This window comes from Cervus elaphus, chromosome 19 (assembly GCF_910594005.1).
Source record: "Cervus elaphus chromosome 19, mCerEla1.1, whole genome shotgun sequence".
Classification (NCBI taxonomy): Eukaryota; Metazoa; Chordata; class Mammalia; order Artiodactyla; family Cervidae; genus Cervus; species Cervus elaphus.
In genome coordinates this window covers 45723501-45738878 of record NC_057833.1, presented here as the reverse complement: position 1 = coordinate 45738878, position 15378 = coordinate 45723501, and the positions used below count along the sequence as shown (strand labels likewise).

Below are 15378 nucleotides of genomic sequence, written 5' to 3'. Positions count from 1 at the left end.
TGCCTGGAGTATAAAGGAAACAATCACCTGTAGCTGGACTTGTTCCTCGTTCGTTTTGGAAGCCAGAACTACCAGCTCTGAAAATAGGTCATGAGTATAGTAGTCCCTGAGAGGCTCACAGGAAGTAGTTGCAAAGACAGGGGAAGTTTTTAACGACTGTCCAAGAGGCCAGTGAATGACAGGTGTTCAGGAGTTTCTCTGCTTGGCATCTGAAATAGCCACGTGGAGGAGCTGCCTTGGGGACAGAACGACAGGTGTGAGCCTGGCACCTGAGCCCCATAAACGTGGTGACTTTGCTCTGTTGTACAAGAAGCCATGACTACACATATTGGGAATCATCATGTAGGGCTCAAAGGATGATCATGGAGGATTTACGGCATTAACTTCAGAACCCAATACAACAGTTCCAGGTGGAGAGTCAAGGTTGTGATGAACAATTTCTGAATTAATTCCAGTTCTGTGAGGTTGGGATCCCATGATATCAGGCATATGTTTCTACTAATAATTGTTATCATGGATCATTTGTTACTGAAGTTTATACCTTATTGTTATAGTACAAATGCCAGGGGACAGTGGCAAAATTGTTATGGTAAAAATGACAGGGTACAATTACAAACCTGACTTTATGTTTCACTTGTCTTACTGGCTCAGAACACAATTTCAGAACCAGTTTGACCTTAGGAGTTACTAGGTTCTTAATGAAAATCATTGTCTCTCCCATACAAATAGGCAGGATACCATAGAGCAGGGATCAGCCAACCTTTTCAGTAAAGGGCCAGATATTATAAATATTTTGGGCTTTGTGGTCATATGGTCTCCATCACAACTACTCAATTCTGCTGTTGTAACACAAAAGCAGATTTATGTTTATTTATGTAAGTGTTTACATAAACAAAAATGGTTATTTATATAAATAAACAGACATGGTTGTATTCCAATAAAACTCTATTTATAAAATCAGGCAGCTGCTTTGACTTGGGGCCCTAAAGTGTAAGAGCACAGACTTTGGAGCCAGGTTCAAATCCTGGCACTGTTGCTAGCTGTGTGACCTTTGAGAACTTAGTTAACTTTTCTGTGCTTTGGTCTTTCGCATCTCTCAGTTGACAGTAGTTGTTTTTGTTCAGTCGCTAAGTTGTGTCCACCTCTTGGTGACCCCAGGGACTGCAGCAGGCCAGTCTTTCCTGTCCTTCACTATCTCCCAGAGTTTGCTCAAATTCATGTCCACTGAATTGGTGGTGCTATCTAATCATCTTATCTTCTGTTGCCCTCTTCTCCTTTTGTCTTCTATCTTTCCCAGCTTCATGGTCTTTTCCAATGAGTCAGCTCTTTGCAACAAGTGGCCAAAGTATTGGAGCTTCAGCTTCAATATCAGTGCTTTCAATGAATATTCAGGGTTGATTTCCTTCAGGATTGATTGATCTCCTTGCTGTCCAAGGGACTCTCAAGAGTCTTTCTTCAGCACCACAATGTGAACATCAGTTCTTTGGTGCTCAGCCTTCTTTATGGTCCAATTCTCACATCCATACATGACTACTGGAAAGACCATGCTGCTGCTGTTGCTAAGTCACATCAGTCATGTCCAACTCTGTGTGACCCCATAGAAGGCAGCCCACCAGGCTCCCGTCCCTGGGATTCTTCAGGCAAGAATACTGGAGTGGGCTGCCATTTCCTTCTCCAGTGCATGAAAGTGAAAAATGAAAGTGAAGTCGCTCAGTCGTGTCCGACTCTTCGCGACCCCATGGACTGTAGCCTATCAGGCTCCTCCATCCATGGGATTTTCCAGGCAAGAGTACTGGAGTGGGGTGCCATTGCCTTCTCTGGGAAAGACCAAAGCTTTGATTATAAACTGTTGTTAGGAAGATTAAATAAGTAAATGTGTAAGATATTTAAATAGTGCTTAGCTGACAGTAAGTGCTTTATAAGTGTTCATTAGATAACCAAGTCCTATATAAGTGTTTGTTAGATAACCAACCATTCTGTGAAGTAGGTAATAATATTCATATTAAAATTGAAATTTTAAGAAATAAATATGTTACTTCTAAGGAGGTTAAGATTAGAACCTAGTTTTCCCATCTCCAGTACAATTCTCTTTTTTTTTCATCAGAAGTGAAATCATTATATCTAAACACAGGGAAATTCATAGGAACAATTAGCTTGTATTTTTTCTCCCCATCCATGCAAGGGGGTACTATAAGCAGTAGTGTGCTGGCACTGATTTGTGTTGGCTCATTAGAGCAGATTGCTACATTTTCAGGAATTTTGTGAGCTGTGTCTACTGTTGGTAGCTGGAATATGGCTGTGGTGGAAATATTGACACCATGAAATTGGCAGGTGCTACAAATCAGGGCTTTTTCCCTCCAGGAGTACTGGTTTACCAGCACGTGATGGGCTACATGCCAGCAGTGAGCAGTCCTCCAAGCATGGGTCCTATGGTTTGAACAGTGAGTTTGTAAACCACATTCAGTGGCATGTGACCCACCAAATCCTAGGGCACCGTGGCCTGAGAAGAATGCAGATCTCTGGCTTTCTGTCTTGTGGCAGAGACAGAGAAGATTACATGCTTTGCTTAGCAACAGAAACAAGTCTGTGGTGGCCTCTGGACCCTGATTTCTAGACATCTGACTCACAGCTCTCCTTCTCTTCTTGTTCCAACACACACACACACACACACACACACACACACACACAAACACAGAGGCATGTGTGGTTCAAGCTAAATAGGGACAAAATGACTTAGGAGGAACTAAAGGAAGTAGAAAGCTTGTTAGGCGAACACCATAAAGTACTTTAATGGTCACTTTTTATAGGAAAGGCAGTGAGTGCTATGGCATTTTTGCAATTTTTTTTTTTTTTTTTTTTTTAGTTTTTCCTAAGGTGTAGTCCTTCCTCAAAACTGTCTTCTAGCCTTTTGTGGAAGCAGCAGAAGAAATAGCAAAGAGGCTGGAGTCAGTCAGTAGGACAGTAAGTCAAATTGCTTCCTCTTATGAAGTTGTGAACCTCATTTTTCTTCTCTATAAAATGGGAAGCTTAGTCATTTCATTGTTAGTTTTGCATTGTGATTGTGAAAATCATTGGAAATTTGTTATTCATTTATTTAGCATATTTATTACTGAGTACCATCATGAACTGGGTCGTACATAGGTGCTAAGGATGGATGAGTTAGGTACCTGCTCTTGAAAAGTCAGGGTCTGGGTGCTTAAACAGATAATCCAAAGGGTTTGGATCCAGAGGCTAGATCCCTACAGCTTCATTTGGTTGTACTGATCAAGAGTTTGCCCTGAAGCCAAGGTTCCTGTGTTGAATCCAGGCTGTGGGTTGTTTATTAGCTCTGTGACTTTAAGAGAGTTATTTATTAATAGTATATTTTCCTGCTCTGTAAAATGAAATTTTAAGCTTTCCTCAGTTTCATCTGTAAACACTGAGATGACGATAGTACCTACTTCCTGAATTATTCCAATGATTAAATGAAATAATATATGTAAAGCTTCCTCTGTTTCTTCATCTATAAAAAATGTAGATAATAGTAGCCACAGCTTTTAGTGTTGGTATTGCTGTAATGATCAAATAACATATGACAGTAGTTAGAATTGTAAAAGCAAAAACATGAATATAACATAGACTAATGGAAGACAGAGACTAAACAAGGTACTTATTCAAAATTGTAAATGCAGTGGAAAAGATGAACAGAATAGGAATCCTTAGCCTGAGAGTCAGGAAAGGCATTTAACAGAGATGGTGTTTGAGACTGTACATTCATTCATTCACATTTGACAACAAACATTTGACGGTCTACCATATGTCAGGCTTCATGAGAGTGTGCTCAGTCACTTCAGTCATGTCCAACTCTCTGCAACCCTATGGACCATAGCCCGCCGGGCGCCTCTGTCCATGGATTCTCCAGGCAAGAACATTGGAGTGGGTTGCCATGGCCTCCTCCAGCGGATCTTCCCAACTCAGGGATTGAACCTGTCTCTTATGTCTCTGTCATTGGCAGGCAGGTTCTTTACCACTAGTGGCAGGTGGTAATCGATCCCTGGGTTGGGAGGATCCCCTGGAGGAGGGCATGGAAACCCACTCCAGTATTCTTGCCTGGAGAGTCCCATGGACAGAGGAGCCTGACGGGCTATGGTCCTTAGGGTCGCCAAAGTCAGACTGCACTGAAGCGACTTAGCAGCAGCACGGGTGCCACCTGGGAAGCCCATGCATGGCTTCATCCAGTGCTAGATGTGTAGTGATAAACCAGACCAACTCAGCAGCACGAGGAGACGGCTTCTTGGGAGGGCAGGGGAAATGCTTTCTGTGTCCCTTCCCCTTAATTCCAAAACTCCTTTGCCCTTTACAAACATGGAAAACTGATACTTTTTCAGTCTTACATAAAGTGCCATGCAAACCTAGCCTCAAGACAAACCATCTCCTCTCTCAAAAAGACTATCACTTTTAAGCCCCTTCTAGAAAAATTCTGGCACCGTAATAAGTCCTCATCTTTACAGAGTTGAAATCTGGTGGGGGAGATAGTGTTAAATACATACATAAACTCACAGGTAACTAAAATTGGGATGATGGTTATAAAGAAAATAAATGGAGGGCATCAGAAAATAAAGGAAACAATGAATAGCTAGGGAAGGCCTTTATCAAGAACCGATGTACACATATTTAAGCCAAGAGCTGAATTTGCGAGGGTTAGCCAAGCAAGGAAACAAGGGAAAGAGAGAAATGGTTGTGCAAAGTCCCTGAGGGCAGGAAAGTGCAATGTGTTTGAGGAACTGAAAAAAGGCTTGTGATTGGAATGAGGTGAAGTAGGGAAAAATCTAGGATGGGAGGAAGGTGAAAGACAGGAGTGCCAGTAAAGGTGCAATGTGGGGCAGGCCACATCCAACACTGGACTATGTAGGTCAAAGAAGTTCACATTTTATTTCCAGTGAAATAAGGAGCAATTGAAGATGTTTATCAGAAGCTAGGCTCCAAGTCACACATAGTAATTCACTTTGCTGTTGTGTAAGAATGGGATTGGAAATGGGTAAGGATGAAATGGTTTCTGGGAAGGCAGGCATTCCTGATGTGAAGAGCCAACTCACTGGGAAAGACTGAAGGCAAAAGGAGAAGAGGATGGCAAAAGATGAGGTGGTTAGATAGCATCATGGACCTCATGGACATAAATCTGAGCAAACTGTGGGAGATAGTGGAAGACAGGGAAGCTTGGCACGCTGCAGTCCATGGAGTCACAAAGAGTCAGACACAACTTGGTGACTGAACAACAACAAGGATGAAATTCGAAAAATCAGTAGGAGGGTAAGGCAGTAGTTCCAGGTAAGAGATGGAAGTGGCTTGAATTATTCTAGTGGAAGTAGAGATGGTGAGATATGAAAGGATTTGTAGTGAATTTGATAATGAATTGGAAAGAACGACCCCTAGGTTTCTGGTTTGTGGAGCTGGGTAGGTAACAGGGCCACCAGACCAGAAAGCCTGGGTGAATGTCTGGTTTGGGGAAGAAGGGCAAGAGTTGAGTTTTGGATGAGTGAATTGATGAGGTACTAGTGAGACATTATGTGACATATGGCTCATGGACATATGGCCCAGGGATTCTGAAGTGAGACCTGGGCTACAGATATATATAATTATGTTATAAATGTACATACAGATGATAGCTATCACCATGGTGTTTGATATCATTTGGGGGAGCAAATGTATGGATCAGTGCTGTTATCCTTTTGGGGGGTTCCAGATAACTTTGAAAAGCTGATAGAAGCTATACTTCTTCCGTTAAAAGTATTTGTTTTCATTCAAGTTTAAGGAATTTACAGACCTCCCGAAGCCCATCCACAAGTTTTGTAAGGTCCATAGATGACAAAACCAAAGCAAACCAAAACAAAGACCAAAATCCAACAACAAACCCAAACAGACTGTACAAACAGAAAAACGGGCCCTGGATTGAGCCTTGGGGAGCAGCACCATTTAGAGGTGAGACAGAGGCAGTAGCCACACGAGTCTGAAATGATACACACAAAGAGGGAGGAGGAAATCCCAAAGAGACATGGAAACAGAGAAAAGTGTTTCAAGAATGGGAGATAAAGTTGCTGAGAGGGCTGAGAGATAAAGACTGAAAAGTATCCACTGGAGTTGGCAATAGCAGTGACCTTTGGGAGGCCCAGGACTATACTTAGAAAGGTTAGAGCTCTTAGAAGGAGGCACTGTCTGCCCCTCTGCAAAAAGGTGAGTGAGGGAGATACTCCATGCACGTGTGGGTTAATGCATAGATTTGTGGGTGTTCCCTCTTGATGGTCTACTTTTTTTTTTTTTCAATGAACTAGAAAGGTAAAATGATGGTAAGAGGGGAAGACAATCGAGAATAAGGGTGGAAAGTGACGTGAGAGCTTACCAAATGACTGAGTGACTAATCACATGCACACATGGAGGACTGTTACCTATTTGGAGTTGTGATTGAAGGTTGGGTCTTAAGGAATGAGGAGGATTAGAGGGAAGGGCTGGGCTCAGCATGAACAGAGGTCCAGCTCCAGAATTATCCTGGGCCAAGAACCAGTCAGCCTTCCAGAACATTTCAAGGCTCGCTCCACTCCCTTTCTCTTCATCTTTGGCTTCTCCTTTCCTGGCTTGTCTTTCCCCTTGACCTGTAAACATGCTCAAGCTTTTCCCAGTGACTCAGCAGCTCCTCCCATCAGTGTCCAAATTCTCTTCTTTCCATACCCAGAACATCTGTAACAGAAAACTATTTGAAATATTCAGTTGCCCTTTTTCTTCCTATAACTTTTTCTTGTTTGGTTGTGTGTTGCCTTACTTTGGGGACGTTGGCTGCTTCTTGAAGTCTGGACCTCTCTGTGGTCTTTTAAAGGCATGAGTGCATCGACAAGTTCCTGTTGGGTTCCTCTGAGATACATGCAACAGCAAGACACCAGGGGGAACTCCTGCAGGATTTTAGATACGTTTGTGTTTTAGATAGTTCACTCTGGAGGCTGAATGGAGGATGAATTTGTCTGAAGAGAATGTTAGGAGGTTACTGTAATAGTTCAGGTTGGAAAGGATGACTGGAATGTTTGCCAGTGGAAATGGGGGTAGAGATTGAGGTTTATTAGGGAGGTGAAATAGAAATGACTAGATGATTGGATAAGACAAGGGGCTGAATCAATAATGACTTACACTTGGACTTTTCTAATGGTTCAGTGGGTAAGACTTTGCCTTCCACCGCAGGGGGAAGAAGCGGGATGGGTGGGCAGGTTCCATCCCTGGTCAGGGAACTAAGATCCCGCATGCCCTGCTGCAAGGCCAAAATAAAATAAAAACACTCACATTCATTCTCAACTGTCTAATTCTGATGGCTGTGGATGCTGGTGCCAACAGCTGAGGGAGGGGCTGCTTTGAACGCAGAGGGCAAGTTTAGTTTTAGACAAGCTGAGTTTGAGGTGCCCCTATGATACCTAGATAGAGCTTCCTGGCAGGCAGTTGGATATTTGGGTCTAACTCTTGTGGAAGAGGTCTGGGCTGCAATTGCTGATTGGGTAACTGCAACCGTGAGGTTGGAGTTCATCTCCTAAGAGTGGAATAAGAAGAACTGTGGGTTTGGAGTCTTGCATATAAGGTGGAGATTCACAACTAGTGGCACATAAGGATGCCACCCAAGGAGGCAGAGGCCTTATTTACTGAGATGTGAGAACTGGAAGAGTATACTTTTCTGCAAACCAAGAGAATGTTGAGATTCCAGAAGGTGGGGGTCATCTGAATTGTCATATGTAGCAGAGGGACCCAGAAAGAGAATGCCTGCAGGGTGCCTACTAAGATTTGGGAGAATGAAAGGCAGGGATTCTCTTGCTCAGGCAGGGTGAGGAAGGGTGTGTGTTGGGGAGAAGAGGGGAAGCTAGAATGCCCAGTGCTGAGAAATGAGGAAGTGGAGACAGCAGAGAGACCACTGTTTAAGAGGTCATGAGAGGGAGAGAAGCCCTTGGAAGCTAACTGGAGAAGGGCACTTAGAGCGGAGGTTGAGCACCATAGTTTTGTTTTTAGGAGCTAAGCTTGTTTAAAGGCCAAGGGAAAACAGCGAGGATCCAAGCAGCTGCAAGAGGTGAGGAAGGAAGGTTTAAGGGCTCAACCCCACCAAGACAGCTTCTTACAGTATGCCCAGCAACTACCACACTCCTTATCTCATTTACTCATTTGAGGGAGGAAACAGACGGTGAGACTGATCCCATGGGCTAGAGAGAGGGCTGTAGATCCATCTGGGTACCGTGTGCGCCCACGCCACGCGGTACGAGAAAGTGCGCGTAAACTGTCCCACTCCACGTCACGTAGGGGCCCAGGAGCAGCGTGTTCCTGGCTCCCCGTGAGGCGACATCGATGCTATGGGTGTGTGCTGTCTCAGATGAGGTGTCACCACGTGTCGCGGATCAAGGGTAGCAACCCCCGACTTGTAGTATCATGTGCCAGGAACCAGAGCCTGAAAGCTCCCGAGGGCGGTGCACCAGAGGTCGGGAGTCTCTTCCTTACTTCCTCCCCTGCAGATGGGAGTTCTGTTGGCCGCGAGGTGAATGACACTAACAGTGTTGGCGGGGCCTAAAAGGCGCGGGCGAGAGTCTCAGGGCGGAAAGATGGCCGGAGCCGGAGGCAGCAGGTGGCTGAGCGCGCTCCTTGTGCGCGTTGCCCAAGGGACGCCGCGAAACCGAACTCGCCATTTGTTCACCTGGCCGGAAGATTAGTTCATCTCTGTGCCCCGAGATAAACCTTCTACTAGGGGAAGTGTTTAATTTGCATCCAGCGCTGTCGGAAGAAAATCCCTACCCCTGGAGGAGGTGTAGTGGGCGCGTGGGAGCTTTCTCTTGGGTACGCCTTCCAGTCATCTTCCCAAGGCTGGGCACCACTGAGCTGGTTGTTAAATGCGATCTATAGTGTTTGGTTTCTGCAAGGGCGAGTGTAATGTTAAGGAACTGCGAGCCGAGCCAGGATCTTAACCTCCTCTCCATCATTGTTGTACAAGCTACCTCTGTGACCTTGACTCTGGGCAAGTCAGGCTAGGCCCCTCACTACAACTCGGTTTCCCTGTTCATAAAATGAGGATTTGGACTGTAATCTGGTCTTTGCACGGCGGTCAGGATGGCAAATACCACGTCCTCCTACCAAAAAAAAAAAAAAAAAGCCGTCCTGCGTTAGTAACACCTCCCCAACAGACAGCCCCTCTGCAGCGCTCTTCCTCCCTCTTTCTCTTTGGCTCCAGCCTGGGGAAGAGGGGCTCAAGGAGAAGATGTGGGCGGGGCCCGGCCTTCGCCCCGCCCACTCCGGCCCCGCCCCGCCCCCTCCGGCCCCGCCCCGCCCGACGTACCCTCTGCGCCCCTCCGCCTTCGGCGCTGGATGAGGCAAGCACGTGACCTCACATCCGGCGCGGGAGTCCCAAGCTAGCAGCGCGCGCTCCCCTGTTCTCCCGCTGGCTCTCCCCGCAGCGTGATCCAGGCGCCACCGCTGAGGGGAGGGGGGTTCGCTCCGTCGCTGGAGGCGAGAGGCAGTTTCGGAGTGCAGAACGCCCCCCCTCCCCTGCCTACCTCCCCCTGTCGTCTGCCCTTGTTCTCGCCCTGCTCCGGCTGCACGCAGCCACCGCGGACGCAGAGGAGGAGAGCGCGGACGCCCTAGCGCCCGGCTCGGCCCGGGCCCCGCCGCGGCGCCTCCCTCCCCTCACCCGGAGCCGCAGCGCGCGGCGGCGGCGGCTCCTCGAGCTCGAGAGATCCGCTGCCGCCGGCGCCGGCCGAGGGCGATGGGGCTGGGCTGAGGTGAAGCGGCGGCGGCGGCGGCGGCTACAGCGGCGAGCCCGGCCCCGGCCCCACACGGCCTTTTGGCAGCTCCGGACGGGAGGCCTCCCGGGAGACGGCGCGGGGGCACCAGGTGAGTGGCCCTAGCTTCCCCGAGACGGCGGAGGGCAGGGTGAACGGGGCGTGGAGCGGGTGGTGGTGGTGATGTGGGAGGTTGGAAGAGGGGAGTGGTATTGTTGGGGGTGGCGGGCCCCAGGTGAGCTCGGGGTCGGCCTCCCCGGGCCGGAATTGGGTATCTTTTTTCGGGGAAGGTGTGTGTAGGGTGAGGAGGGGAGCTCTAAGACTGCTGATTGTCTGGGACAGGTGGGGCGAGAAGAAGGGCTCCACGTTGTGGGTGTGAAGGCCTGGTTGGGACACGCCGCTAGTTGGGGAGGCAAGTGTGTTGGGGTTTGGGAGTGAGATGGTGAGGTGGTCCAACGCTTTTAGAAAGTCCTGGAGATGGTGAGATCGAAGGTAGCAGTATTGGCAGGGAGCTTGATGGGTTTGCTCGTGTGCTCGCTGAGGAATCTTGAGTTCGTCCTGAGCCACGGAGTAGTAGCCTTGCCAGTCACCGCATTAAGCCGAGTGAGGCCCAGAGAGGAAAAGTGACATAACAACTTGCCCAAGGCCTTTCACTTCGACCCTAGAAACACCTAGGGCCCTTTCCTCCAGTACTTCCGTGACCTCTCTCTTTATAGCTTTTCCTTCTCCCCATGTCTTCCACATTCTGGTGGATGTGTGACCTGGTTTTTTCTTTTTCTTCTGCGGGCGCGGAGAACCGAGGGAATCTGATTTTGTTGTGGTTGTTCAGTCACCAAGTCGTGTCCGAGACTTTGCGACCCCATAGACTGCGGCACTCCGGGCCTCCGTGTCCTTCACCGTCTCGGAGTTTGCCCAAATTCATGTCCATTGTATGGGTGATGCCATCCAACAATCTCATCCTCTGTCGCCCTCTTTTTCTGCCTTCTATCCCAGCGTCAGGATCTTTCCCGATGAGTCGGCTCTTCACATCAGGTGACCAAACTATTGGAGCTTCTTCAGCATCGGTCCTTCTAATGAGGATTCAGGGTTGATTTCTTTTAGGATTGACTGGTTTGATCTCCTTGTTGTCCAAGGGACTTTCAAGAGTTTTCCAGCACCACCAGTGATTGGGGATTGACAATAATTCAGAGCTTCCGAATTTGGAAAGCTTTTGTAACAGGTGTTTATCCTTCCTTTCCCCATAGCTCTGACAGAAACATCCTTGGATCTTAGTGTCTGGACATAGATCTTGATGTCTGGATCTTGGTGTCTGGACACCATTAGATCAGGTGAGGGTGAGACAGCTAAGTGAGATTTTTGAACATTAGAACAACAAAGCCTGTTTTTGATCAGAGAATTGGGTAAGAAAAATGTTGATTGTGGTTGCTTTGAATCCTAAGTAGTGCAGTTATAATAAAGATATTAAGTAGCAATTTCTTTTGAAAATAAAGTTGACAGTGTTTGACTCCGTGTCCAATTATGTAGTAAGAGGGGTGAGTTCTTTGTCCAGGAAGTTTTATTTGGGGTAGCTCTGGTTATTAAAATTATCATACTGTTACTTTGCTTAACTTCCCTGTTCTTCTTTTTCTTTCTTTTTTTTATTAACAAAGGAGAATACTAGTACTTACATCACAGTTTTGAGGACTAGCTGAGAGCATATGTAAAGGAAATAGTAAATAGTTTTTTTCCCCCTTCCATTCCATATACTGCATCTGGCTGTGCTTGTTTAGTATGGTGGTTTTGTAACCACTGTGAGTGTAAAGTTTCAAGACGTGAATATACTTTATTGCTAAAATTGATGAAAATCCTAGGAAGTGGGCAGTGATGAGTGATATGGGGTGTCCTGTGGAATTTTGTCTTTCTTTTGTAACTTTTCCCACTGGTCTAGGTGATGGTGGAAATGGGAACTTCATGCCTGTGAATGACAATGAGAATTGTAATTTCTAAAATCTTAGGAGACAGAAATAGAATTTCATAATGATATTGATTACTTGGTTCATTTAAAGCTGGCTTCTGTTCACTGGTATACTGGGTAACCTAAGCGGGAGACCTTGTGAATGCATCTTAAGTTGAATAGGAGTTAGCAGCTTATCACTTACTGAAAACAACATTCTTAAAACAACTGTCAGTGGTATGCTAAAGGAACATAGTCTAATGTCTGAGATCTACTTGACACATATTCAGAAGGTTTGTTCCAGTGATGGAATGTGTTCTGAATGTGCTAGATAGCTCATCTGGTTCAATCTGGATCTAAGAGTTAGCTGATGAGATTTAGTCTTTGGTTTTGGAACATAGTTTTTCTGTGTGAAATGAAGACCACTGGTTTTTTGGAGAGAGTAAATCTGTAGTTATCAAAACTGTATTCTAATTGACCCACTTAACTAGTCCAGGTAATGTGCAAGGAAATTATAGCGTCTTTAATCTTCATTTGTTGAGAGTAGAGGAATAAGAGAGGATCAGAATTGGGCCACATATTTTAACATTCAGGTTAAAAAATAAAAGGTTCTAGGCTTTTTAATCTGGGGAAAAGTCAGTATCATTTATAAGGTAGAATGTGTTGAATTAATGGTGACCTGAAAGTCGTTCAGTCGTGTCCGACTCTTTGCGACCCCATGGACTATATAGTCCATGGAATTCTCTAGGCCAGAATACTGCAGTGGGTAGCCTTTCCCTTCTCCAGGGGGTCTTCCCAGGGGTCGAACCCAGGTCTCTCACATCGCAGGCAGATTCTTTACCAGCTGAGCCACAAGGGAAGCCACAAGGGAAATTAATGGTAACTAGTAATTATAAAATTGAGATAAAAACATTTGTATTAGTAAGATTAAACATAGAGGCAATGTGAAATGTCATGAATAAATGGTAATTGGAAGAAACGATCTCTGTTACAATGGTGAGTTGAAATGATGTTTTGATCTTCAGTAAGAAAGGAAAAACGTGGAATGAAGGAAAGGGAGAGTTGGCCAGGTGTCAAATGTCTGAGAGTGAGGAAAGTTGAGGATGAGGAATGCTGAAGAGTTTCCATAGACCAACTGTCCTGTTTCCTAACACCAGACCTCATGATACCTAAACCCAAAGGCTTGTACTGGGGCCTTTGCTAGATGAGATGGTAAGTCATTAACTCATAACAAACTTAGAGACTGTCCAAATTTAAAAAGGACTTATGTACCATAAGGTGTCTCCACAAGGGAAGAGTTCTTACAGATTTATGAAAATTTAGCTGCCCAGAGGCACATGTCTTTGAAGTTACAGGTGAAATGCATCTTTCACCCCTTCTATCACCAAAGGCCACTAAAACTAGTATGAACTGAGAATGCAGGAAGGAGTAGTACTCTGTGTTTGAAGTCTTTTTTTTTTTTTGCATGTGACCTGAGATGAGTGAAGTAAGTTGTAATCAATCTCTTAATCAAAATTTCTGTCTAGTTAACCCTTTCACTTACTTGCTATGGATCTTGCTTTTAAACAATCTGTTGAGGGAATTCCCTGGCAGTCCAGTGTTTAGGACTCTGTGCTTCCACTGCCAGGGGCCTGGGTTCAGTCCCACAAGCCACGCCCCCCACAACCCCCCACCTCCCCCAGAAAAAAAAAGCCATTGACAGTCAGATACTAGTTAGGTTAGAAATAAAATTTCCAAGAACAGTGAGTTAGAGTAGAATTTCATGATTATATGATGTGAAACTTGCTGATGTCTATATAATCTTTCTCAAAAATTTTAAATAAAAATATTTCTCACCATTGCTGGTAGCAAAGTGAAGAACTGTTCTACCTTAGCACACTTGATTAATTGATTCTTACTTAGTTTTTCTTATTTTTTTCACAAAAGATTTATGAGTTGGACATTGAAATAAGGAGGTATGAGATTGGAAAATAATAATGTTGAACAGTCAAAGGTTATTTAAATTAGTCCCTTCTTTTTATAGAAAAGGAAACTGATGTCTGGAGAGGTAAGTGACCGCGTGTTGGTAAAGGAGAAGCTTTCTGTTGGTTGGGTATTCTTGTCACCCTGTCTTTAGTCTGTACTGTGTAGTAATGGCACATCTCAAAGCTTGGTGGATGTTTGTGGGTTTGTTTTTTCCCTCTGTTGAGAACCAGCTTTAAAGGATTGCTTTTGATCATTTGACAGACTTCTATTACCTTTTGTTTATTTTAAAATAAGTCACAGAACAGCTCTCACATGTGTTTAGTATGGCTTCTTTACAGCATCCTATTGCTGTCTTTTTCCCACTTGTGAAGTAGGATGAAAAATACATTGGTAGCTTACTCTGCTATATAAAAGACAAATGTTTGGATCTTCTTTCTGCTCTAAAGACCTGAGTAAAATGAAATCCAGTTTTATGTAGGAGCTTTGGACTTAAATTCTCATCTAAGGTAAAATCCTGTGTAGTCAAAATTACCCGTGAAAAAGTGGTTTAGGAAGGCACCAGTTTGAAAACTGGTTAACCGACGTACTGTTTTTCAGTTCTCACAAGCTAGTGTTTTCCCCAGCTGTTAGTACAGGTGACTTTTTTTCTGGAGTCGTAATCTCGACGGGTGACTGGACTTTGGATCGACTGAGGAACAGCAGTCAGTCTCCATTGCGTGCTCACTCTGGGACGAGGATGTGAGGGCAAGCATCCTACCACTGTTATTTAGAGTATTTTTCTCTCTTGTTTTTCTTTTTTTCTTGCAGCACAGATAATTGGATTGATGTAATTAAATCCATGTGTGCTGTGATTCTACAGTGTGAATAATACAGAAAGAAATTAGGTGTTTTAGAAAATCTATTTCCCTCGGGTTATACTGGGTGTTTTATACCACACACTAGCATAATTAAGGGCTAAGGAATAAAGTTGGGATTACTGGGGCACTGTTGGCACTTTTTGTAGTTTTAGGTGGATATTCAGCTGCTTTCAGTGTTTTTAAGAGTGAATGTCACCTTACTAGGAGCAAGATTTGCATTGTATTAAAACAACTATAAGTTGTTAATGTTTTCCATGAAGCTTAAAGTATTTGAACTTAATATCACTCTGGTGGTAGCACAGTAAGAAGACCCCATTCTTTAAAGAAATGTCATGGTGTCTGAAGATTTAACAGTCATATGCCCCAGTAGAGGGCATGGTATATTGGTTAAAATGTGACCTCAGAACCTTACACACATAAGAGATTTTGAATTCCAGCCTCATCACTTAACTACCTCTGTAGTTAAGTAGTTTTTAGTTTCTCCATTTGCTGAATGGAGGTATTAAAACCTAGAGAGTTCTGAGGGTAAGAGGCCCAGTAATTGGTAAATTACTATTGTTAGTTTATTGACTTCCCTGGTGGCTTAGACGGTAAAGTGTCTGCCTACAATGTGAGAGACCCGGGTTCGATCCCTGGGTCAGGAAGATCCTCTGGAGAAGGAAATGGCAACCCACTCCAGTACTCTTGCCTGGAAAATCCCATGGACGGAGCAGCCTGGTAGTCTGCAATCCATAGGGTCGCAAAAGAGTCGGACACTACTGAGTGACTAAACTTGCAACTTTCACTATTGTTAGTTTAATAATGTTTAACATAATCAAAACAAGTCGTACCATGTGTGTGTGTGTGATGAGTGTGTGGA

At 44.9% G+C, this 15378-nt stretch overlaps 1 protein-coding gene across 3 annotated transcripts in view; it reads left to right on the top strand.

Annotated features, from left to right (window-relative positions):
* Positions 1 to 9372: 9372 nt before the first annotated feature.
* Positions 9373 to 15378, top strand: part of ATP13A3 (ATPase 13A3) — a 77767-nt gene continuing 71761 nt past the window's right edge. For all 3 annotated transcript variants that reach the window (XM_043873814.1, XM_043873815.1, XM_043873812.1), the window contains exon 1: positions 9373 to 9876. The gene's annotated coding sequence lies outside the window, so the exon portion shown is untranslated. The remainder of the gene's footprint in view (positions 9877 to 15378) is intronic.